Source organism: Sparus aurata, chromosome 10 (assembly GCF_900880675.1).
Source record: "Sparus aurata chromosome 10, fSpaAur1.1, whole genome shotgun sequence".
NCBI lineage: Eukaryota > Metazoa > Chordata > Actinopteri > Spariformes > Sparidae > Sparus > Sparus aurata.
Genome location: NC_044196.1, coordinates 11,172,892 through 11,186,091, shown reverse-complemented (window position 1 = coordinate 11,186,091; position 13,200 = coordinate 11,172,892). Strand labels below are relative to the sequence as shown.

General features: G+C 40.0%; 1 protein-coding gene and 3 non-coding genes across 4 annotated transcripts in view; all 4 read left to right on the top strand.

The window, feature by feature from the left end:
- Positions 1 to 3,862: 3,862 nt before the first annotated feature.
- LOC115589623 (dachshund homolog 2-like) overlaps positions 3,863 to 13,200 on the top strand; it is a 103,039-nt gene continuing 93,701 nt past the window's right edge. Inside the window, exon 1 of the mRNA XM_030430636.1 lies at positions 3,863 to 3,875. The gene's annotated coding sequence lies outside the window, so the exon portion shown is untranslated. The remainder of the gene's footprint in view (positions 3,876 to 13,200) is intronic.
- On the top strand, positions 9,678 to 9,751 carry trnat-agu (transfer RNA threonine (anticodon AGU)). The gene has a single exon. It is a non-coding gene; the product is annotated as a tRNA-Thr (tRNA).
- On the top strand, positions 10,243 to 10,316 carry trnat-agu (transfer RNA threonine (anticodon AGU)). The gene has a single exon. It is a non-coding gene; the product is annotated as a tRNA-Thr (tRNA).
- trnap-agg (transfer RNA proline (anticodon AGG)) lies at positions 10,875 to 10,948 on the top strand. The gene has a single exon. It is a non-coding gene; the product is annotated as a tRNA-Pro (tRNA).

Genomic DNA, 13,200 nt, shown 5'->3' with positions numbered 1-13,200 from the left:
GAAAAACACCTTGGTGTCGTATTCCCTGTTGTCAAATTAGCATCCGTCAGAGGCTGATATCCTGTTCGCTTCAATTGTTTGATTTTGTTTTGCAAGTACGCTAAGACTGCGGACACCTCGATGAAACAGACTTCAAATTCATCTTCACTGTTTTGTTGTTTTGTGGTCATCTTGACCATCACTCCCTGGAGGACTACATTTTGTATTGCCAAGGGACATCCATGACTTCAAAAAAAGGAACAAATGTCTTTAAAATCTGTTTTAAAACAACCTCTCGAGCCAAGATGGAATCCTCCTTTCTGCAGCTGCCCTTCGTGATAAGACGGGGGCATATTTTTTGCACCTTAAAATCCCACCTGCTGCAGGTTTAACCTTCCAGCCTGCTGTGTTTTATCGAGCTTACCTTCAGTGAGGCCTTGCAGGGTCTTGGGGAAAGCCTTGGCAGCCTAACACAGCCAGTAACTCACTCCAGCACTTCAACAATGCTGCTAGGACTCAATTATTTTCCACCTTTTGTTGCGTCCCGAAAAACCTGCGCTCCTCAGAGTCGTTGCCACATGAACTCCTCCAAGTTTTCGCAGCCATAAAAACGTCACTCCTTCTTTTTTTTTTTTTTTTTACATCCGAGCTCCTCTCCTTCAAAGCAGATCAATCACCAAAGCCTGACTGGGGAAATTGAAGTGGAAATGCCTCGCGCGACGGCTTTCAAGTTGGCAACCGGGCAAAGTTTTTTTTTCGGCTAACGAAGCTGTTATCTATATGAGAAAAAAAGTTAAGCTATACGTTGAAATGCATATCTGAGGCGATCGCAATTTCAAAGAGTCACTGGCGCTTATCCAATCACACAGCAGTCAGTCTCTCTCTCCCCCCTCCTCCCTCTCCTCCCTCCTCCCTCCCTCCTTTTTCATTTTATCTATACCTCTCACACGTTCCCTCGATCCCACTTCTTCTTCTTCTTCTTCTCTGTTTCTGCTCCTTTTTCTCTGAATTAGATCCATGTTTTGCTATCACTCACTTCCCCCCGTCCTCCCTCTCTCTCTCTTTCTTTATCTCCGTTAAAGAGTGTTGATCCCTTCCTCGCTCGAGAAACCTCAACACACACACACACACACACACACACGCATGCATTTTAATTAATACATAGATTTAAATTGCGATGCCTGTGTGGTGAAGTGATATACACCCCCGCTGGTTAAAAGTCTTTTTTATTGCTTAATCAATGTTGAAATTAATATGATTTAACTCCCGACCCCTCGTTACACATATACACCCGCCCCACGCGCACACACACACACACACACACACACACACACATACACATGTCTACTGGGTTATTAATTATAACACTAATTAACCTACGACTAATGATTTGGCCTCTATGTGAGTGTGAGTGCATGTGTGTGTGTGAACGAGACAGAAAAATTATGTGAGTGCTTGCATTTAAGTGTGTGTGTGTGTGTGTGTGTGTGTGCGTGTTTCGTGTAAATATATGTTAATTTGATTCCCAGATATGATGGATTATAGGGGCTTACGATAACGACAGTGAAACTTCTCTTCAAAGCTCCCGAGTTCGTTTCCATAATTCCGTTTGGCACTCGGATCAATAAAGTTTTCCGAGTCAAATTTAAAAACGGAGCCCTCGTCCAAATGCTTTTCATTCTTCCCGTGCCATTTCCCCGTCCCCGGTTGATTTTTTACATTTATTTATTTATTTTTTAAGAAAATGAAAACTGCAGCTGCACCACCTGGGGACCCCGAACACCTCCTCCTCCTCCCAACGACACCCGGCTTTGTTTTTGATTTATTCGATTGAAGGTGTTTTTCACTCTGATTTGGTTGTTTAATGTTCGCTTCTTAAACCGCTCCATGATTGACGCTGCTCCCAACACACTGTTTTAATGTCGGGCGCTTTGCTCAAGGGCATTGGAGCAGCGGTTGCTATCGACAGTTTTTAGAAACTGTTCGCTCAGACAAGGTTGATTCTCTTTTGGGTTATTTTCAGGGATTTAAGAGGATTTAACGCTGCTGAATCGACGTCAATAAAGTTGGCAGGTGTTTTTGTCACCTGTAGCCATGAAGGACTTCACTTTCAATCTGTACACGAGTTCACTGCTATAAAAGCTGCTCAGCGGCGCTTTGAAGACAAAAAAAAGCTCGACTTCACAGGTATGAAATTACCCAGATCGTCCGTGTTGTTTGGCCCATGAAGCGCGCTAAAGACTTCCAGTTTAATCGTGCAGCTCGTCTAGACTTTCCAAATGTTTTTGGACCGAATGCCTGAAATTATGATCACAAAACGATTGATTTCTAGAAGAAAAAAGATTCATCCACCGTTTTACAGATGGTTCTTCCGTAATGTGAGCTTTTTGGTGATGATGTAGTTACACGGTTTGACCACAACGAGAGTTGGCTTCAAAGCTTGGCGGGGAAACACCTTTAAAGATCGCTAACTGATGCTTTACCTTCTTTTTTCTCTGTCGAAAAGCTAAATATAGAAAATATCATTTCTGAATGCAGCTAGGCTAATGATCCAAAGGTTGTAGATGACCTACAGCTTCGTCCTCTACACAAATTTAGCTAATTTTTGGGTTTTTTTTGGCTATTAGGTTTAGAGCTAACCTGTTCTAAAACTGACCAGTCGGTTTTATAACCCAAATGTTGTAGCTGATTGTAGCGAGTGTTTACTGATAATGTGTACATTAAATTGCTCGCTGCTACCCGGTGAGGTGAGCTGGTGTGCTAGCTAGCGCAGTTAGCTAGAGATGATAGTTAGCGTCTGTTCCAATAAAAGGTGAGTGATGTTTGTTTTCTTTGGTTTAAAACTTAATTTTAAAGACGGTGCAGCTCGTTGTTCCAGTACTTCCATCGCGTCTTTCTTCTCCTTTAATCTTTTAAAGTTTCATTCTTTGTCATCCCTCCTTCCTCTCTCCACCACTCCTCTTCCTTCCTCTCCTCTTCCCTTCCCTCGTCGCCTCACGCCGCCTCCTCCGCCTCCTTCGCCCTTCGCCTTAAGACGAGGTCTATTGATTTTACACACCTTGTCGAGATTGCGTCGAACACACACTCACTGTCTCTTTATTCATCTCTATCTACGACACACACACACACACACACACACACACACACACACAGAGCGGTGTGACAGCCAGGCTGACAATAGGTGGCTGTCACAGTGATTGATGGCACTGATTATATGTTAATAATGAAATAAACATTAAAAAACACATTTAATAAAGCTCTCCATTAACGAACCAACCACACTATCTATCTATCCATCTATCCATCTATCTATCTATCGATCTATCTAGGAGGAAGGATGGAGGAAACAAAGGACGACAGGAGGTGCAGGTACGTTGCTCATAATAATTCATATTTATCGGTCATATCGTCTTTTTAACACATGTTTGTTATGGATAAATGAAAAAGTCCTTCTGACCCAGCAGGGGGGGAGTTGACTTTCACATCAGCAGTTTTGTTTTTTAAAAAAAGAAAGAAAAGTTGAAAAAGTTTTGAGAGAAAGAGAGAGAGAAAGAGAGAGAAAGAGAGTATTTTGGTTAAAAACAGAAAAGCAGGACACAACGGTAACCGACGGCAACCATCATCAATCAGAGTTTGAAGACATCGCTGCTGGCAAAGACGACAGGAACAGAGAGAGAGAGAGAGAGAGAGGGGGGAGGGGGCGGTGGGATGAAGGGATGTAAATGCAGAAAGAGAACGAGTTAAATATAAAATACAGGGAGAGAGAGAGAGAGAGAAAGAGAGAGAGGGGGAGACGGGTGATGTTTGTAAAGGTGGCAGGAATGGAGGGAGGGGGAGAGGTGATGAGCGAGAGACACAAGAGGAGAATGAGACGAGTGGAGAGAGAGAGAGAGAGAGTTGTGTTTCTGGCCTCTTTAGCTGTTTTAAAAGAGGAATTAGGACAGTGTAGTCACCCTGAGACCTGCTCTCCCTCGTTTTTATGTCTCTCTTTCGTCCTTCCTCCATTTTTTTTTGTCTGACCACAAAGAGGCACCGAGAAATTCACCCGTGAAAACTCATGAAATTAATGCCGGAAGCTTAATTTTTTTAAATTAGCGACTTTCTGCAGAGGCTAGCTGGTGAGCTAAACGGATAACGTTATTGCTATTGATAAATAATACGGCTTTTACACTAACATTAGCAGGTTTTTTAAACCCGCAAAAAATCACCTATTGACCCTTTATTTCTACTTCCTGCAGGCAAGTCTGTGGTGTTTATCTGAAGCGTTGTCTTGTACGTCATGTTTCACGAATGTGCCAGAAACAGTTGTAACAGAGGAGAAACAACAACAGACCCGTTGAGAAAGAAGCTTCTATAAAACAGTTGATAACTTCTTTTGAGCGTCACAGCTCGTGAAAGTCTAAAAGAGCTGCATGATTCAATTATTTCATCCCCCTTCATGTTAGCTGGGGGCTAAACTGGAAGTTAGCAGGCTCGGCCGTTGATCCAGGTGTTTTTCGGGAAGTCAAAACACGACCAGAAATAAAACATTCTTAATAGATGCATCTGAATTTACTTACTTACACGCCACCACCGGATGTTGAACGTGTCATCACTTCGCGAGGCAGAATTTAACTGTGTTACATTTAGATCAAACCTCTTGGCCATCTTTCCAACAGTGAAATGAGATGTAAGAATATTAGCTTAAAGATTGGAAACAGAAGGAAACAGCGAGCGAGGCTACGGCTCTGAAAACAGACTCTATCTCACAACGCTTTGAAGGGTGACTCAGTTTTTTGTTTAACTCCTCCACGAACCGAAATATTCAACTGATGTGCAAGTTGACAGAAACAATTCCATCAAGATAACCACCTATAAAACCACAAATATGCCATTTTTAACCTCATCTATACAGCTTTAGTTGAGTTTAAAGCTGAGGTTTACTTTTAAACTTTTGAGAAAGCCGGCTGTTTCCAATGCTAGGCTAGATGCTAGATGCTAATATCTCCTTTAAAAGTCTAAAGATTAGCTGTAGGTTGACGGGGAAACTGACAAGTGCAGTATTCTGACGTTAAACAAGTATTGTGTGTATTTGTTTGATATTGTAAAACACAAAGACGGCCATTAGAAGAAGTTTGAATTTAGCTTATGTTTACGCTACGTTAGCTAGCTACAGTGTTGGCGTCTTGTTGGTTGTGTATTCTTTTCTATATCGTCACTTTTAGCTAACAAGCTAGGGGTGAGAAAAGATGTAAAGATTGCCAAAGGAGGGGTAATTTATGCTCAAAGACTTCAATATTTTGTATATATACATTTTTCGTCTTCTTTTAAACCAGTCTCCAGTTGTTCAGGAGAATGTTTTGCTCTGAAGCTCCAGAAATGTTTTGTGGACTCACTTTTTGTCGTCATGCCGTGAGTAGAAAATTACACAATGTTCATGTTTTGGTTGCCTTTTCTTTCAAAAAGGTCTTAAAAGACGTTGAATTTGACTTTGTGCAAACTGCTACCAGATTCAGATTTCCCAAACCGTTTAAAGACGACTTGTATTGGTGTACGTGTTGTACCTGAACCTCCGGCTGTCTGCAGACGAGCCGCTCTCTTGTGGAGCAGCGTCGCGGGTTATAATAAAGTAAATGGTGCGACGCTGCTGCCTCTCGCTCCCTTCAAAGGTCAGCAGAAGGAAGGTGGTTTAAAAATCGGTCATCGGCGCTAATTTACATGTCAAAGTTCACTGAACTCAGACTGAACACAGATCTCTGCACTCTGTGAGCTCATTCAACGATCGATTCTGTTTCAATCAGATTGATTTGAGCCTGAAATCTGAATCTGTCACAATCGCCGCTCTGCCCATAATTCTCTCCATCTCGCCTCCTCTTCCTCCTCTCCTCGTCTTCATCCCTCATTCATTTCTCTACTTCCTGCCTCCCTCTCTCTCCCCTCTCTCCCCCATCCTCCTCTAAAGTCTGTTCTTTCTGGATGAGCAGGTTTTATGAGCGGAGTGATAAAGAGAAGGGGGGATGAAGGGCAGAGAGGGAAGGAGAGGTGGAGGACAGAGGAGAAGGAGGGGGGGGGGACGCAGGGAAAAGAAGTGATGAGGACAGAAAGAAGTGGGAACAGGAACGAGCTCGGGCTTTATTACTCCAGACTGGATATTACCCAAGAACATTTTTTATTGCATGAAATGTCTGTCCTCTTTTTTTTCTATGTCTCAAGGTTTATTTCTGATTTTTAAACTTTTGGAGCCGATCTGTTTTAAAATAAACAACAACAAACTGCAGGAATACATGGAGGCAACATCTGTGACATCATGTTTCTGAACTCAACGGAACAAAGACCCAGAAAGAAGCAGTTTATGTATTACGTATTTTTATAGATTTTACAATATGTTGCTCTTCAATCACAGTAAATTCAAACTCAATATCGATTTATATCACGATGTAGAACACGTTTTTCATTTAACTTATATTGGGAAGCATTTTATTCTTGCTTCATGTGGCAGGTTTTCTCCGTCCTGTGTGCATCCACATTTTCTGACTTTGGGATGGGTCGATGAAAATAGAGAATTTGAAGGAGCTGCTCTTCTCTACTACTAAAAACTTATTGCTGCCACTGAGTTGAGGGAATGAAGAGAAAGGCATGGAAAAGTTTTTTAATCTAAACTGTAGCATTGAAAAAAAATCCAAAATTTGAGCTTATTATGTCTCTAGAGGAGGAGTTAAGGTGGTAGTTGGGGTTGTATGAGGTGCTACCTGCAGCAGATGACCATCAGTTCTTCACCTGTGTTGAAAAGCAGCACGTAGCACCTACAGGAAAGCAAAGTGTTGCGCTGCTAAAGACGTATTTTAGCTTCCTAAAATATATATATATATGTTTAAGTTTACGCTACATTTTGGACGTCAAGTAGCAAAAGTGTAAGAACTGTTCAAAACAGAGTGAACACCATCCTCAAATCAAAAATGTGCTAGTTCACGACAGAATACCTGCAAAATGAATGACAGCTTAGCGCTGTTTAGCAATTCTTAGCATGCTAACACACTCAACTACCAGGGAGATTATCGTACTAGTTAGCATTTTAGCACTGAGATTCTGAGCATGTTGACTCAAAACACCAATGTGCCTATAGTATGGGCTAACAGAGCTGCTAGCATGGCTGTTGTTGTTGTGTTTTCTTGATAACTAGCTAGCATGCTAACGCTACGGCTAATAATGTCAGAGCTACAGAGCTCCTAACTGATGTATAATAACTACAGTAACAGTAAAGTATTCTGTTTTTCTTAGTAATTTTTGAACATTTGTACACGCTAGCAGACAAAGCTAAGTTGCATGTTGGTGTGTAGATGCTTTTTCTTATCCTTAATATTTTATTTTACATGTTTTTAAATGAATCACAGTCTGAAAAAGTAGTGAAGCAGTTAACTGGACACACGAGACCGCTGAATATTACACAGCTCATCATCGTTATCGATAAAACTATTTTCCACCTCATGTGACGGTAAAACAAGAGGAGATTTTTTATTCAATATTCGGCATGCCTGTTAAGTTGTAATTAAATTGATGATTAAAACATAAATAAATAAATAACTACAAAAAAACCTCCTTGTGTGGAAACGAAGCGTCGCTGTCACTCCGGCCGGCCTCGAGTCTCGCCGCGCTGCAGTTTGACACTTGGTAATTGTGTTGTTGAATTAGATTATTAAAGAACACAAGTTGAGCCGCCGTCGTCTACATCATCGCTGGAGGTGCCGAGCATGATGGGAAAAGACACACACGCACACCCACACACACACACACACACACACGTGTCATCCCAGAATTACTGTATATCATCACAAACACAAAAGTTGCTTACATGCACGCAATGTCATCTGCTGCACACACACACACACACACACTGTAATGAAAGCTGTGGGCTATTGTGTGTGAGATGGATGGTTTGACTTTAAGCTTGTATAAATAAAAGCTAAATAAATCCTGATGGCCTCTAGTGATGGCTCAGATACAGCAGCTGTGTGTGTGTGTGTGTCAGAGTGTGTGTGTGTGTGTGTGTGTGTGTGTGATGTTTGTATATAGAAACACTTTGGACAAGAACTAAGGTGTTTGTGAGACAAGAGTTTCAAAAGACTCTCTCTCTCTCACACACACACACACACAGAAACACACACACACACACACACAGCCCGCGGCTCTTCTCTTCATTCATGTTTTCGTCCCAAAGTTAAATATAAAAACAGAATGTATAAAGAGCAGCAGACCAATGTCACCCAACACCTCGTCTCCTTCTCTCTCTCTCGCCCTTCTTCACTGTAACTCTTCATTTTCTGTTTTTAATCGTCTTATTTTTACTTCTTTTCCTTCCTCGTCTTATCTTTCGTCTCTCAACCTTTCATTTCCTGTCGATTTGGTGGTTTACAGCTGACAGTCTTGGTCTCTGCTGCAGGTTATAACCGTTGAAAAGTCTGTTTCAGGTGTCGAGACGTTCCGGCTGAATCCAAATGACTGTGTTTCGATACGAGACGACACTAAACAACAAAACAGGCTGTTGCTTTATAAAACCACCCACAGGAGTGTTTTTTGATTTAATACCACTATCAGGTCAGAACCTTTCATGACAAACGTGACAGTTTGATGATCTGGTACGTTGTAGGTAACACGCTGACACAGTGTTTTTATGAGACAGTCAGTGGAGGAGGTCTGGTCTTAACATTTGTAGGGACAGAACAACCCACCCGCAGGCTGCAGAGGAAGAGAAGTTAATCATCTGAGAGACGGATTTGTTCGTCCATTTTTGAGGTTTGGACTGACATGTCAGAATGTTGAGAAAAAGCGGTACTCTGAGACGAACATCAGAATCCAGAGGAAAAAGGCAAGATTTGTTAAAAGTCTAAATTCTGAGAAAAAGTCTTTTTTTAAGTTAAATTTTTTTGAAAGATTTAATGAATTCTGGAGTTAAAATGTTTGAATTCTAAAAAAGTGTCTGAATAAAAGAAAAAAGCCATAACTCGAAGAAAAAAAAGTCAAAATGAATGTGTCAGAAAGCTGCAAAAAAATGATTTCTGATAAATAAAGGAACATTTTAAAAAGGTCAGAATTCAGAAAAAAAGGCAAAATAAAAATAAAAATCCTGAGAAACAAAATACTCTGGATTGTGAGAATATGTCCAAATTCTTAGATGAAGTCTGAATTCTGAGAAAAAAAAAAGTCAAATTATTATTTATTTTTAAACTCAGATTTATTATAGTACGGAAAAAGGCGCTGTGGCTTAGCTGGTCAAAGCACCTGTCTAGTAAACAGGAGCTCCTGGGTTCAACTCCCAGCAGTGCCTTTACCTTATTCTTAAAGGATTTATAAAGTTATCTATGTGTCCATCCACTTGATCCTCCTCTCTAACAATATCATTCCTTATTAATTGTATAATAATTCAAAATGATAAAAAAGAATTATGAAAAAAAGTATTTTACTTTGGAAAAAAGTTAGTATTCTGAAAAATTGTTTAATACATTTTTTTTTCAGAATTTGACGAAAAAAATCAAAATACAAAGAAAAAGTCCTGAGAAAAAACAACTGCGGATTCTGAGAGTATGTCCAAATTCTTAGTAAAAGTCTGAATCCTGAGAAAGAAAAGTCAGACCTGAATAAGATTCTGTAATTCTGCAATCAACCGTGAGACCTGTGGACCGGGTCGTAGTACCACACAAGTCACTCAGGTGCTTGCTTTGCGAGGCGCTGTGGCTTAGCTGGTCAAAGTGCCTGTCTAGTAAACAGGAGATCCTGGGTTCAACTCCCAGCAGTGCCTTTACCTAATTTCCCCTAGTGTGAAAAAGAAATCTGAATTTGGACAAAAAGTCAGAATTCTTGGGAGGGAAAAAATGAATTTGGAAAAAGGCTTGAATTTAAAAAAAAAAAAAAAAAATTTGAAGTCTGAAAAAAAAATCTAAATTTTGGAGGAAAACTATATAAGACAAAAAAGTCAAAATTAAAAAAATGAATTCCGAGAAAAAAAAACACCGGATTCTGAGAAAAAAGTCCCATTATTATTCCTTTTTTTAAAAAGTCAGATTTCTGAGAAAATCTTAGAATCCTTAGAAAAAAGTCAGACAAATGTTTTTACAATCAGATTTTTCAACAACAAAGGGAATTGTGGGAAAAAAATGTCAAAATCAAAATAAATCTGAATTCTGAGAACGAAAAGTCAGAAATATGTTTTCCTGTTAGCCTGTCATAACAACTGAGACCCATGGACCGGGTCGTGGTACCACACAGGTAGCTCACCTAGCTGATCAGTGAGGCGCTGTGGCTTAGCTGGTCAAAGCGCCTGTCTAGTAAACAGGAGATCCTGGGTTCAACTCCCAGCAGTGCCTTTACCTAATTTCACTTCAAGGATTTTAAAGTAATCTATGTGTCCCTCCTCAAAATTATCAAAAAGTCAGAATTCTGAAAAAAGTTTAAATTTTTTGTTTTTTTTAATTTGAGAATATGTTTGAATTCTTACAGAAAGAATCCGACTTCTGAAAAAAGTCGTAATTCTGAGAAAAAAATTGAATTCTGATAAAAAAAAGTCTGAATTATAAGAAAAAGTTGGAATATGGAGGAAAAAATTATGAGACGAAAAAGTCTAAAAAAAGAAATTCTGAGAAAAAAATTCCAGAATCTATGAACATGTCTAAATTCTTAGATAAAGTCTGAATTCTGAGAAAAAAAGTCAAATAATGTATTTCTAAGTCAAATTTCTGAAAATAGTGAATTCTTAGAAAAAAGAACAAAGTGAATTGTGAGAAAAAAAATGTCTAAATTAAAATAGATGTGAATTCTGAGAAAGAAAAGTCAGAACTAAATAAGCTTCTGAAATTCTGCAATATCAACTGAGACCTGTGGACCGGGTCGTGGTACCACACAGGTAACCCACCTGGCTACAGTGAGGTGCTGTGGCTTAGCTGGTCAAAGTGCCTGTCTAGGAAACAGGAGATCTTGGGTTCAACTCCCAGCAGTGCCTTTCCCTTATTTCACTTCAAGTATTTACAAAGTTATCCATGTGTCTGTGCACCTGATCTTCCTCTAACAATATCATTCTTCGTTCACCAAACAATTATGAGAAAAAGTATTTTTTTTGTCTTTTGAAAAAGTCAGATTTTTTGGGGGGCGAAACACGTTTGAATTCTGAAAAATTGTTTGAATAAATAAAGTCAGAATTCGAAGAAGAATAGTCCAAATACAACAAAAAAAGCCCTGAGCCAAAACAATTGTGGATTCTGAGAATATGTCCAAATTCTTGGTAAAAGTCAGAATCTTGTGAAAAAAGTCACAATTTTTAAGAAGTTTGAATTCTGAAAAAAGTCAAAATAACGAAGGGCAGATTTCTGGGAAATAGTAAGATACAGAATGAAATGAGAAAAAAGTAAAAATTGTGAAAAAGCAGAAATCTGAGTAAAAAGTGAATTCTGAGAAAGAAAAGTCAGACCTGAATGAGCTTCTGTAATTCTGCAATATCAACTGTGAGAGCCGTGGACTGGGTTGTGGTGCGAGACAAGTCACTCAGATGATTCATCAGCAAGGTGCTGTGGCTTAGCTGGTCAAAGCGCCTGTCTAGTAAACAGGAGATCCTGGGTTCAACTCCCCGCAGTGCCTTTATCTAATTTCCCCAATTAGAAAGACAATTACTTTCTTGATGTTTCCATTGGCCTCTAGGATTGATTCAAAGTGTTTGGACTGCAGATGAGCAAAAACCTCACTGCTGAGGGAGCCTTAATGCTCCTCCCAAGCGTAACAATACCCATCTTTGTTACTCAGGTTGAAGCAAGTAAAATTTGCATCTGTAATTTAGTTTTATAATACATTGTACTTGCTTGTGTCTGGGGGCACAGAAGAACGCATTGAAGGTCCGTTGTCCACACTGAAAGTTTGTCACTGGATTCACTGGAAATTGAAGATATATGAACTCTTACCAGATAAAAACGAATCAAAGAGAAGAGCTAATGCTTCACTTGTGGACAGCTGAGCCCTCTTTCTCATGCTTTCTGCCATTTTTGTTGTATCATCAAAACTGCCTAAGTCAAAGAGATGACTAAGGCAGATAGTGTTTTTGGATTCTAATGAGTGTTGTGATTGAGAGTAAAGTTAGGCGGATATCACAATTTGGCCAAATAATGACTTAGGCATTTGTGCTATGAGGCTATCGATTTGGAAAAAAGTTTGAAATTTGAAAAACAGGCTGAGTTCTACAAACAACAACAAAAAATATGAATCCTGTAAAAAGTAGTAATACTGATAAAAAGTTGGAAGTCTAAAAAAAAAAAAAAAAATCAAAATTTTGAAGGAAAAATATATTGAGATTGAGGAGTCACGTGCCGATTTGGGTTGATTTGGGCGGGGTCTGAGCCGGTCGGCCATGACGGTAGGAGACGCTATCGGTTGTCAGGGGCAACGCCTTCAGAGCTTTACAGAGGCGCGACTAAACATTCCAGAGCTCTTTAATTTTTGCGCATTTATTATTTTATGTGGGACAGAGACGGAACCTACGAATACGAGAAAGAAAAGGAAGAAAGTAAAGCAATGCAAAAAGATAAGGCGAAAGAAACGGGACCTTACAGGAACAAGCTCACACCAAGCGCAAAACAGCAGTATTTGGAGAAGCTCTCGGACATCCAAAATATCGACCCATACGAGCTCCCTGCAGCGGAATGGCACAGAGACCTGATCCATTTACCTCCATGCACATACATGGACATCGTCAATTACCTTGTTTTTGGTGTAAGTTACTACACAATGCAGGAGTTTAAAAACCACAAGTCTTTGGAAAGTTAGGAGACTTTCTGCTGTGGCTGGTTGCAGGACTTGGCCATCTACAATCCTCCAGGTGGTGAAAACAGCATTGTACTGGCAAATAGACATTTTTAGAGAACGTACCCAAGTGAAAATGCAGAGAACACACTCTCATCGACTGGGGGGTGCAATCGAAAGTAAGGTCCTTTCTTCTTATTGCAGCCAGCCAAGCTATCCGGCGTCTCCTCGTCAGGTCAGAGACTTGCTCTACTTGATGCTGTGTCCATTTCGGCAACCTAAAAAACTGTATCCCATTGTTCCTATGTTTTCCATATGTATCGTGTGAGGTACTGGAGCAGTTTTTAATGCAGGAGTGACTTCCAGGCATGGTAAAACAGTGCGAAATTGCAAAAACCTCCTCTATTACCGAGTTAGGAACACACGTAAACAATACCAGACCGGTAACTCACCTGGCTGATCAGTGAG